We start from the raw sequence: 13,275 nt of genomic DNA, 5'->3' as shown, positions 1-13,275 counted from the left end.
CAGAGAGGAGGGAACCTATTTAAGAACATACGCTTCTGAGCACTTGTGCTGGTAGGGTTGCTGAATCATCGCAGATGCACCTGTTGCCTAGATACTACCCAGCTGCTCTCCAAAAAGGCTGCACCAATTTACGTAGGAAATGTTCTTTAGAGCACCCCAGCTATTTTTCATTCTTTCTCAGTCTTCCCATAATGCTATTGCGTATTAACTGCCCTGTGAAGGAGAATCATATTCTCTGATGTGGATAAAGAAAATCAAAAGCTTCATGTTAAACTTGTGATTCCCCGTGTACTATGCATGGCTCCCCCCTGCTTTCTCTTCTACTATGCCCAGGCTCCTCAGTACATTGAAAGGTGTATCTTTCTTTATTGTTAGTCATCCCAGACTATAAATCTAGGTATACAAGAAACATTGCCTCTCTTTATTGTTTTTCTATATCAATCTAATTTCAATTCTGCACTCCGTCTTGGCAGAGTCTGGGAAATTCACCCTGAGTCATCCTCACATTTCCTGCTTCCCTGATGTCAAGAAGAGGTCTTGGGACCTTTCACGGTATCAGACATCTAGGGGCAGAGGGGTAGAGGGTCTTGTTGTCTGTAAGTTTCTGCTAAGCCATTCATTCTACCCTGTTCATTGCTGCTTCTGTGGCTGAGGAAATCTGCCAGGCAGCTGGAAGGCCTGCAGTTTCCGGTGCATCTCCCTGCACACACCAAGGGACCACTCCTCTTTGGGGAATTACCAGCTCCTCAGAGTGTTACTAGGAAGCAGGGCCCGGGGACCCACAGCTCTCTCTCTCCTCCCTCTTCTCCTTCTACCCAGGCTGTATACCTCTCCTGAGGCAATAAAGCACATAGCTGGCTTCATTTTGATAAGGTGTGGGGAGAAAGAGGGAAACACAAGGAGGGAAGATACAGGCTTCAGCCTATGGCACCTAAAGGGATAAACTGATTGTCTACTAAAAATACAAAAAAATTAGCCGGATGTGGTGGCACGTGCCTGTAGTCCCAGTTACTTGGGAGGCTGAGGCAGGAGAATCGCTTGAAGCCAGGGCGGCAGAGGTTGCAGTGAGCCCAAATTGCACCACTGCACTCCAGCTTGGGTGACGGAGCGAGACTCTGTCTTGGGAGAAAAAATAATAATAAAATAAAATAAAATGCCAACATCCAATCTAATGTTAAAATACTTAGGCCGGGCACAGAGGCTCATGCATGTAGTCCCAGCACTTTGGGAGGCCAAGGTGGGAGGATCGAGACCAGCCTGGGCAACATAGTGAAACCCGGTCTCCACAAAAAGAAAAAACCAAGCTTAAAATACTTAAGTGGGGGGTGTAGCCCAACATCATGTTTTCACAGGAAATCTCCCAGGGGACATTGCCACTTTTCCTCCTAGGCTAACGACCCTTTTCTTCCTAGGCCTCTGTGGTAGGCAGAATAATTCCCCAACTACCAAAGATATCTACATCCACATCCTAACCCAGAACCTGTGTGTGTGTGAGATTACATGTCGAAGGGGAATGAAGATTGCAGATAAAATTAAGGTTGCCAATCAGCACACTTGTGACAGGGATATTCTCTTGGATTATCCAGGTAGGCCCAGTGTAATCTCAGCATCCCTATAAGTAGAAGAGGGAGGCAGAATGAACGAACCAGAGAGATGGCAGTGTGAGAAGGACTTGGCCTGACGTTACCGGGTTTTAAGATGGGGGAAGGGGCCATGGGCCAAGGCATCCAGAAGTTGGAAAACGCAAGGAAATAGACTCTTCCCTAGAGCCTCTAGAAGAAACACCAAGCCTGCCAACACTTTGATTTTAGTCCAGTGAGACGCATCTCAGGCTTTTTTTTTTTTTTTTTTTTTTTTTTTGAGTCAGATTTTCACTCTTGTCGCCCAGGCTAGAGTGCAATGGCAGGATCTTGGCTCACTGCAACCTCCGCGTCCTGGGTTCAAGCAATTCTCCTGCCTCAGCCTCCCCAGTAACTGGGACTACAGGTGCATGCCACCACGCCTGGCTAATTTTTTATTTTTATTTTTAGTAGAGACTAAAAATATTATTTGTTTCACCATGTTGGCCAGGCTGGTCTCGAACTTCTGACCTCAGGTGATCCGCCCGCCTCAGCCTCCCAAAGTGCTGGGATTACAGGCTTGAGCCACTGCACCCAGCCCGCATCTCAGACTTCTGACTTCTAGAACTATAAGATAATAAATTTGTATTGTTTGAAGCCACTAAATTTGTCATAATTTTTTACAGCAGCAGTAGGAAATAAATACAAGCTACAAAAGGAAATCATGGTTTTTAATTTCTTCTTATGATTTTCAGTGTAACTGTTTCCGTTCTGGGGCTTGAAGGTAGCCCTGAGCATGGCTGGTATCCTGTTTTCTCCCACACCTTAGGGTGGTGGAGGATGGGGTTAGGACACATGGTCTGCCTCTGGCCCTGGCCTCGTGGGCTTGTAGAAATCCATGTCTCCCCTTTCCCTCTAAGCCATGTAAAAGCCAAGTCTTGACTAGAGATGAGTGTTGACAGCTGCTGGATCTACAAATAGGTCCTCCTTCCAGGCCTGTGGTAGGATTGCACGTCCCAGGGAATCTCTTTAGAGTTAGGTGTGGACATGTGGCTTGCCTTTGCCAATGAAGCTTTAAGACACAGTGTACAATTCATCTTGTTCTCATCCCACTGCTGCAGTGAGCATGAAAGAATGTGCCAAGATGGGGCCACTGTCAGCGCCTGGGTCCCTGGGTGACTACAGTAAGCCAAGCCTTCGCTAACCTGTGTTGTACATTTAATGTGAATAAAAAATAAAGTTCTGTTTGATTAACGCTCTGAGGTTTGGTACTTTTTGTTTCACAGCATAGCCTAGTCTGGCTTGGCCTGACAAATCTGGGTCTTTTTTTTTTTTAAGAACCAGGGTCTCAGTCTGTCACCCAGGCTAGAGTACAGCGGCACAATCATGGCTCGCTATAGTTTCGAACTCCTGGGCTCAAGTGATTCTCCTGCCTCAGCCTCCCAAGTAGCTGAGACTACAAGCACACACCACCACACCTGGCTAATTTAAATTTTTTTTTTCTTATAGAGATGGGCTCCCACTGTGTTGCCCTGGCTGGTCTCAAATTCCTGGGCTCAAGCGATCCTCCCGTCTCAGCCTCCCGAGTACCTGGGACTACAGGCGTGTGCCACCACAGCGGGCTCTGGGTCTTACCAGATTCTCTGTCTCCTAGTCAGCCTCTTCACTCATGTGGCCACGAGAGGCAGGGCCTGAGCTTTCCTCATTTCAGACACAAACATGTGCAACGCAGACTCTGGCCCCAGCCTCACAATAAAAAGTGAGAAAAAAAAATCTGCCTGGTTTCTCTCCCCAGGGAGCTGGGAGGCTAAGGGAGCTAGGCCCTGCACAGGACCCACTAGAGAAAGAAAGGAGCATTCCTTTATGGAAGTGCCAACCTCAAAAGGGTGGAAGTAAATCCTTCATGAGGCCTCATACCAGTTAGCTTGAACCTCACATGTACATTTAATACTTTGGCACCAAAAGCACTGGCCCATCCTAAAGGTCAACTTCTCTTGCAGAGAGCCAGAGGAGAGATACTGCAGTCCCTCGCCTCCAGTCTCAGCAGTCATGACAGGGTTATCCCAATCCCCCTGGGGCAGAAGGGAGTAGACACTGACCACTGGGCCTAAACCAGGGGCTTCCCTTTTAAAAAAACAAAAACAGAAACTAACAAACAACAACAATGAAAAACATCTCTTTCCTCCAGGCAACTCCTGGCAGCTCTTGCTAGTCCCCTACGTCTCCGCCGCCCCTGGTCCTGTAGTCTCCATGTAGGGGCCAAGGCTGTGGAACATCAGCGGCTCCAGGGACCCTTTTTCTCTTGTGCTTTTCACTGCCCCTCATGCTTGCTGAGACTTTCTCCCCAGCACAGCCAGTGCTCCTGGACCTTTCACATTCATTATTATCTCACCGAGAAGGTCAAGAGGGTTAATCATTGATGTCAACGTTATGAAACTTGTTACTACTCTTAAAGATGATATTAACAGCTGTTTTGAAATTCTCATTGCCTCAGCACTATGGTCTAGTGGCTTTCCACTCTTGATGTGCATTACAATTACCTGGAGAGCTCTTGAAAACCACCCAGAGCCAGACACTCTCCCCGGCCTAATTAAACGAGAAGCACGGCGTCCTCATTGCTCTCTATCAGGCATAATTACCTCTCCATGTCTTTGTGCGCTGTGGGTCCTAGTCCTTGACACACAAAAAGAATCAGCAGCAGCACTTGGTCAATATCCAGCCTCATCTCTCCCATCTTGAGGAGGGTCTGACAAGTGTAGCATTCTTTGAAATTTCCGAGAAATTGTTTCTTCCTGTACTCCCTTCCCATCTCCACCCCATTCTTTCTAAAAGCCTGTTTTCCTCAAATCAACATTCCTCAGAATATATTCTGTAGAGAGACCAGGGGAGCTGGGAAAAACACAGTAGTTAGTGACTGTGGTTGGCTGATAATGGCTCCCAAAGATAAGTCTGGTCCTAACCCCTGAAACCTGTGAATGCTGCTTTATTTAGGGAAAAGGGTCTTTACAGATGTAATGAAGTTAAATACTTGGCCATGAGGAGACTATCCTGGATTATCTGGATGGGACTTAAATGCCCTCACACACAAGTGTGTCCTTATAAAAGAGAGACAAAGAGCAGACACCCGGAAGAAGGAGAGCCCCCATGAAGATGAAGGTAGAACCTGGAGTGATGATCTCACAAACCCAGGAATGCCAGCCAGCAGCTGCCAGATGCTACAAGAGGTGAAGAATGGATTCTCCCCTAGAGCTTCTGGAGGGAGCATGGCCCTGCTGACACCTTGATTTTGGACTTCCAGCCTTCAGAACTTTGAGATAATAAATTTCTGTTATTTTAAGCCACCCAGTTTGGGGTGATTTGTTACGGCAGCCTCGGGAAGCTATTACAGTGACCAAATGAGTTTGGTGACTCTGTCTATAGCAGAATGTCCTGAAAACTTTCCTATGCTAATGGGCATTGTTTTCCAAATACAGGCCCCAGACAAGTGCTCCACAGAACACACCCTGCAATAGGTCACACCTTAGCCAGCCACCACGAACCAAGCTCCCAGCACCACAGATTGTATGTGTGCAAGACCTTTATGCATGAGACCATTTATTCATTTTCTAACTCATTCAAATAAAGAATTATTTGTTGAATATTTATTTATTTATTTATTTTGAGGCAATCTCACTCTGTTGCCTAGGCTGGGGTGCAGTGGTGCCATCACGGCTCTTTGCAACCTCTGCCTCCCAGGCTCAGGTGATCCTCCCGCTTCAGCTTCCTGAGTAGCTGGGACTACAGGCTCACATCACCACATCTGGTTGATTTCTTGTATTTTTTGTAGAGATGAAGTTTTGTTACCGGAAAGGGGTCCCAATCCAGACCCCAAGAGAGGGCTCTTGGATCTTATGCAAGAAAGAATTCAAGGTGAGTCCATAGAGTAGAGTGAAAGCATATTAGGAAAGTAAAGGAATAAAAGAATGGCTACACGATAAGCAGAGCAGCCCCAAGGGCTGCTGGTTGCCCATTTTTATTTTTATTTATTTTATTTTATTTTATTTTTTTTTTTTTGAGACGGAGTCTCCTTCTGTCCCCCAGGCTACAGTGCAGTGGCACGATCTCGGCTCACTACGACCTCTGCCTCCCGGGTTCAAGCGATTCTCCTGCCTCAGCCTCCCGAGTAGCTGGGATTACAGGTGCCCACCACCATGCCCAGCTAATTTTTGTACTTTTAGTAGAGACAGCGTTTCGCCATGTTGACCAGGCTGGTCTCGAACTCCTGACCTTAGGTGATCTACCCTCCTCAGCCTCCCAAAGTGCTGGGATTATAGGTGTGAGCCACCGAGCCCTATTTCTTGATGATATGCTAAACAAGGGGTGTAGATTATTCATGGCTCCCCATTTTAGACCATATAGGGTAACTTCCTGACATTGCCATGGCATTTGTAAACTGTCACTGCGCTGGTGGGAGAGTAACAGTGAGGACAACCAGAGGTCATTCTTGTTGCCATCTCAGTATTTATGGGTTTTAGCCGGCTTCTTTACTGCAACCTGTTTTATCAGCAAGGTCGTTATGACCTGTATCTTATGCTTACCTCTTAACCTCTGACTAAGAATGCCTTAACCTCCTGGGAATGCAGCCCAGCAGGTCTTAGCCTTATTTTACCCAGCCCCTATTCAAGATGGAGTTGTCTGGTTTAAATACCTCCGACAGTTTCACCATGTCATCCAGGCTGGTCTCAAACTCCTGACCTTAAGTGATCTGCCCGCCTCGGCCTCCCAAAGTGCTGGGATTACAGGCATGAGCCACTGCACCCAGCCTATTTATTGAATATTTAAATAAATAAAAATGTATTTATTGAATGAGCGCCTACTATGTGTCAGAAATGATTCAAGGCCCTGGTGACATAGTAATTTAAAAAACCCAAATTATATATCTTGTGAAAAGTATATTCTAGTGGAATAATCGATCAATAAGCAAATAAGCAAATAAGTAGCAGGTGGTGATGAATGCTATAAAGAATATAAAATGGGCCAGGCACGGTGGCTCACATCTGTAATCCCAGCACTTTGGGAGGCCAAGACGGTTGGATCACCTGAGGTCAAGAGTTTGAGACCAGCCTGGCCAACATGGTGAAACCTCGTCTCTACTAAAAATGCAAAAAAAAAAAAGAAAAATTAGCTGGGCATGGTGGTGTGCACCTGTAGTCCCAGCTACTTGGGAGGCTGAGGCAGGAGAATCGCTTGAACCCAGGAGGCAGAGGTTGCAGTGAGCCAAGATTGCGCCACTGCACTCCAGCCTAGGTGACAGAGTGAGACTCTGTCTCAAAAAAATAAAATAAAATAAAAAAATATATATATATATACACACACACACACACACAACACACACATATATATATAAAATGGGCCAAAAGGATAGAGAGGGATGCAGAGTGTATTTTACAGTGGGTGATCAGAGAAGGCAAGGCACTTCACCGGGTTATTTACCCAAATTAATCTCATGTAATGTTCTCAACAACCATTTCATCATTATCATACAAAGTAGGTGTAATCTCTACTTTGTACACAAGGAAACTGAGGCTCAGAGAAGTGAAGTGATTTGTCCAAATCACACAGCTATGAATTGGTCGATATGGGATTGGGATTGAGACCTAGGCGGGTCTGACACCAAACAAAGCCCATTTACTACTACCATGCTACACGGTTCCTGTACCCAACTGGACTCCCGTTGGAATCCTCTAGAGCCTGCCTTGGCCTTTCTACTACAATTGTTCACTGATTCCCAGTGGAGTTTGGGAAATCATTGACTAATGATTCTGAGGGTAAGAAAGCTGGAGGCAGGGGATCAGATGGCAAAGGACACTTCTAGTCAGAGACTTGCCCTGCAGAATCGCTTCAACTTAGTTCTATATTTGGAAGGCAGTCATAGGGTACTGAAACTTCCTGCTTCCTCCCCTGGGTCTCCTCATCTCTCCTTTGTGTCCTGCCCTGTCACCTGGGGCCCTCAGGCAGAGCCACAGAGTCCAGCTAAAGAGACTTTTTATGCCTTTGTGGCCCTGAGCTGCATCTCTAAGTCCTGGATGGTGGGTGGGACTCGGGCAGACAGACCAGCCAAGCAGTGGAAGCTTGGAGCAGGTCTACAACAGCATGTGGCCCAGTTCAGCTGGAATATGGGATGCTCAAGACAGACTGGAGAATCAGGCTGGCCTGGAGGCTGGGGCCAGATCATGGAAGGCCTTAATGGCCAGGCCAGGAGAACAGCCTCCATTCTCTTGGCTGGTGTTTGCCAAAGCATGTCCTGCAGACCACTCATGTTTGGGGATAATGATAGCAGTGATAGGAGGGGGTCTGTTGTGAGAAGGTGAAGGTTCCTTGTTAAATAAGTTGAGGTTCAGTGAAAGTGAACAGATTCCTTTTGTGCAGGGTTTCTCCGACCTGGCATGAGGGCCAGAGGGCAAGCCAATGGGTCACGGTGAGTGTCATCCTCACGGCAAAGATGGATGGAACCCCGCTAGAGGCAGACTGGCCTGGGGGTGGCCAGTCAATCCTGTGGATTCGGCTCTTTATTGCCTCCTCTTTCCGCTCTCTGCCACCCTGCTACCTCCACTTTAACTAACATCCTCCTACCCTCTAAGTGGTCTCCCTGCACCTACCTGCCCCCATACCATCTCCCCTCTCCCAGACTTGCCTTCCCTGCCCGCACCACAGCCATCCTCTGCCACCATCCCATTACCCTACGCCTCTTCACATGAAAGCGCTTCTCTAGCTATTTTATAAGCTATGGTAATGGCTAAATACTCCAGGAATTAGTTATGTGAAAGACCACTACTCACTAGCAAATGTGCTAAAAATTCATCTGGAGTCTCACGGAGGGTTTGTCCTAAGCCATCCTTGAAAAAAAAATTGACTTTTTATTTTTATTTATTTATGTATTTATTTTGAGACGGAGTTTCACTCTTGCTGCCCAGGCTAGAGTGCAATGGCACCACCTTGGCTCACCGCAACCTCCACCTCCCGGGTTCAAGCAATCCTCCTGCCTCAGCCTCCTGAGTAGCTGGGATTACAGGCATGTGCCACCAGGCCTGGCTAATTTTGTATTTTTAGTACAGATGGGGTTTCTCCATGTTGGTCAGGCTAGTCTCGAACTCCCGAACTCTCGTGATCCGCCCGCCTTGCCCGCCCAAAGTGCTGGGATTACAGGCGTGAGACACCACACTCAGCCTTAACTTTTTAAAAATATCGTTTGCTTTTTTTTTTCGAATTAGACAGAGCTTTACCGCACTGTTAGTTTCCTTGGTAACCACCTCTAGTTCCCAACCCCTAGACCTCCTGTCCTCAGTCCCTAACTGCAGACCGTCTGAGGCACTCCCACACTCCCTGGCTCCAGGAAGATGCCTTGCCGTGGTTCTCACCCCAGCCCCTGCGCTATCTCAGTGCTCCACTCCAGAGCCCATCGCCAGGTCCCAGACTGGGTGTCCTCAGCCCCTAAATTCACATCATGGTCTTTTCAAATCCAGTTGGGGGCAGGAAGGGTATTCACAAGATAAAACATATTCCCAGAGACAGAAGGGCGGGCTGGTTAGGAGTGTGGACTTTGAAGCCAGAAGGCTTGGTTTGAAAGCCAGGCTTTGTCACTTACTAGCCGTTTGACCTTGGGCAAGTGACTTAGCCTCTTTGAGTCTGTTTTATCATCCTTAAAAGAGAAATAAAAATAGAACCTTTCTGAAAGAGTTTTCACGAGAATAGATATGTATAAAAGTGCTTTAAGCAGCACCTGGCACTTGGGGAGCGTTCCTGGTCAATATTATTGTTGTGGCCATCCATCTGTCCGCTCATCTTCAGATGTTTTGGCTTAGTCAGCAGTTAGTCTGGGATTTTGTGAGTGAGGAATTCATGACTGCCACAAGCAAGAGCATGTTTTTAATTTGGTGTCTCTTCAAGTTTTTTTTTTCTTTTTTTTTTTTTTTTTGAGACAGTCTGGCTCTGTCGTCCAGGCTGGAGTGCAGTGGTGCGATCTCAGTACACTGCAACCTCCACCTCCCGCTTCAAGCGATTTTCCTGCCTCAGCCTCCCCAGTAGCTGGGATTACAGGCGCCCATCATCACGCCTGGCTAATTTTTTGTATTTTTAGTAGAGACAGGTTTTCACCATGTTGGTCAAGCTCGTCTCAAACCCCTGATCTCAAATGATCCACCCGCCTCGGCCTCCCAAAGTACTGGGAGCACCCAGGCATGAGCCACTACACCCAGCCCTAGATTGACTCTTAATCCAGAAGACAGAGAGGTTAAATAACCTGTCCGAGGTCACAAAGCTAGTAAATGGCAAAACCAGGACCAGGAACCCAATCCAGACAGCCTGCTCCAGGGTCCGTGTGCTTACCCACTCTGCTGCCCTGCCTTGCATGGGACTAGCCAGGCTCTGGCCAGACTGCCACTGATGCCTATGCCTGTACAGATGGCTAGCTGCCTAGTTGGAGAAATACGGGCTCCACTCTAAGAGGAGGCAGGGCCTGGGCCATGGCACCTCGGCACAGGGCATGTGGACAAAGTCCCCAAGGCCGACACCACACATTGGGATTGTAGAAAGCGATTTTTGGCTGGTTGAGGAATTTTCCAGAAGGCCTGAGAGTCCAAGCAGGTAAAGTCCAGCCCAGAGTCAGGCCCACCATTAAGAGGCCTCGTGCAGGTCCTGGGAGGGCAGCTTCAAGCAGTATTGGGTGTCTCAGAAGGTACGGACCCAGGGAGGAACGTTACTTGGCAGCTTTGCTCAGTGGAGTGTCTTTGGGTTGGGCACAACGGTTTCCAGGGTGTGCCTTTCCCTGTTCCTGGAAGCCCAGCAGCAGCCAAGAGCCCCAGGCCGTGCCCAGTCCAGACTACCTGCTCCTCAGGAAGGGGCCTTAGCCAGCTGTGCAGGCCCTCTTCAGTTTGGGAAAAAGAACTTCAGGCTCTCAGCTGGTGACACCTTCTGAATAACACAACCCCAAATCCCTTCTATTCAGCCAGTCTGAGCCAAGGATGAGGTCAACCCGGGAGCCTCTGGTGTGGCCTGTATTCCTTGAGGGGCCCTGAGTGGCTTGGAGAAGAAGCCCTCGGGCTGCTGATGCCTTGCAGCTGGAGGGCAAGCAGCCTTCCCTCCCTGGTTCAAAAGGCTGCAGGGGAAGTCAGGAGGAACTTGGCTGAGAGGTTGGAGGTAGCCAGACAGTGAGAAAAGGGAAGAAGCCCAGGATTCTAGAAGCACAAAGTGAGGCCACGAGCAGGAAAGGTGGGGACCAACTGAGGGAGGGAGAGGTGCTTTCCTGGGACCGGGATGAGGCCAGAGGCCACTGCCAGAAAAGATGTGTTCCCAGGCAGGCTTGACCCCACCTTCTTCTCACACGGCCTCTAAGCTGATTCAGGGAATAGCATCCGATATCAAACCCATCCTGCCTGAGATTCTTCTGATACTTTTTTTTTTTTTTGAGGCGGAGTCTTACTCTGTCACCCAGGTTGGAATGTAATGGCGTAGTCTCAGCTCACTGCAAGCTCCGCCTCCCGGGTTCAAACGATTTTCCTGCCTCAGCCTCCCGAGTAGCTGGGACTACAGGCACGTGCCACCATGCCCGGCTAATTTTTGTATTTTTAGTAGAGACGGGCTTTCACTATGTTGGCCAAGCTGGTCTCAAACTCCTGAGCTCGTGATCCGCCCACCTCGGCCTCCCAAAATGCTGGATTAGAGGCGTGAGCCACCGTGCCCGACCTAACTTTTATTTTGATATAACATAAAACTTATTAGGTTGGTGCAAAAGTAATTGTGGTTTTTGCAATTAAATGCGGTTTCTGCAATACTTTCAACTGCAAAAACTGCAATTACTTTTGCACCAACCTAATACAAACAAGTTGCAAGAATAGTACAAAGATCTCCTTTATGCACTTCCTCCATATCACCAGTTATTAGCATGCCGCCCCATTTGCTTTATCCTTTGTGCATTCTCTCTTGCTCTGCATATTTGGTTTCCAAGTCACACAAAAGTAAATTGCAGACATCATGACCCTTAACTTCTAAATATCTCGATGTGTATTTCCTACAAACAAGGACATTCTCTTACATTATCCAAATTAGCTAAATAGCAGGAATACAAGGTTTTTGTCTAATCTCCAGGCCATATTCAAATTTTACCAATTGTCCCAATCTTTTAGCTTAATTTTATTCTTTCATTATTATTATTATTATTTTGAGACAGGGTCTTGCTCTGTCACCCAGGCTGGAGTGCAGTTGTGTGATCTTGGCTCACTGCAGCCCCAAATTCCCAGGCTCAGGTGATCCTCCCACCTCAGTCTCCCGAGTAGCTGGAACCGAAGGTGCGCACCACCACGCCCAGCTAATCTTTGTTTTTTTTTTTTTTTGTAGAGACGGGGTTTCACTGTGTTGCCCAGGCTGGTCTCAAACTCCTGGGCTGAAGCTATCTGCCCACCTTGGCATCCCAAAGTGTTGGGATTACAGGCGTGAGCCACAATGCCTGGCTTATTCTCCTTTTTTTTTTTTTTTTTTTTTTTTTGAGACAGAGTCTTGCTCTGTCACCCAGACTGGAGTGCAATGGTGCAATCTCGGCTCACTGCAACCTCCACCTCCCAGGTCAAAGTGATTCTCTTGCTTCAGCCTCCTGAGTAGCTGGGATTACAGGCACCTGCCACCACACCTGGCTAATTTTTGTATTTTTAGTAGAGATGGGGTTTCACCATATTGACCAGGCTGGTCTTGAACTTCTGACCTTGTGATCCACCCACCTCGGCCTCCCAAAGTGCTGGGATTACAGGTGTGAGCCACCGTGCCCGGCCTTATTCTCCTTTTTGATGACTGTTTAATCACACAGCTAATACATGAATGCAGTCTCTGAATAAAACAATACAGACAAGGCCAAAGCAGTCCTCTTTGAACAGCACTCTCGCTCCCAGCCCCTCTCACCTTACACAGTGTCCCTGTAGAGTGTAATGGGGGAAGATGAGGAGCCTGTGCCACTAACTAGCTGTGTGACTTTGAGTAAGTTCCTTGAACTTTCTGTGTTTCTGTCATCTGTAAAATGAGGATGATGATGATAGTAATGGCCACATAGTTACTACATAGTTGTAGGTATTAAATGAATTCATCCCAATAAAACCCTGAGAACAGTGCCTAGCACGTAGGTAATCAATAAATGTCCATCAGGCGAGGTGACTCACGCCTATAATCCCAGCACTTTGGGAGGCTGAGGCGGGCAGATGGCTTGAGTACAGGAGTTGGAGACCAACCTGGGCAACATAGCGAGACCCCTGTCTCTACAAAGAGTTTAAAAACAATAATAATAATAAGTTGGGCGTGGTGGCACATGCCGATAGTCCCAGCTACTCAGGAGGCTGAGGCAGGAGGATCGCTTGAGCCAAGGGAGTCGAAGCTCCAGTGAACTATGATCCCACTCCCCACTGGGCAACAGAGTGCGACCTTGTCTCTAAAAGACAACAACAAAAAAAAAACAAGCAAAAAAACAAAAAAGAACCAAAAAAAGCCCCAAAACAAATAAATGTCCTCAGTTCTTATGACCCTGTTTGACCTCACCCTGTGGGGAAACCCAAGGAAATGCAAGAAGCAAACTATCAACACTCCCCTCTATGGCTCCAGCCCAGCCAAGTGGGTGTCCACCCTCACCACACAAGATGCCTGATTAGGGCTGTGTGATGAGAAAGGTGTGGCTCCTGATGAGTCCTTGAGCAGCAGGATG

Source organism: Pan troglodytes, chromosome X (genome assembly GCF_028858775.2).
Source record: "Pan troglodytes isolate AG18354 chromosome X, NHGRI_mPanTro3-v2.0_pri, whole genome shotgun sequence".
NCBI classification, from domain to species: Eukaryota; Metazoa; Chordata; class Mammalia; order Primates; family Hominidae; genus Pan; species Pan troglodytes.
This window is presented reverse-complemented; position numbering follows the sequence as displayed.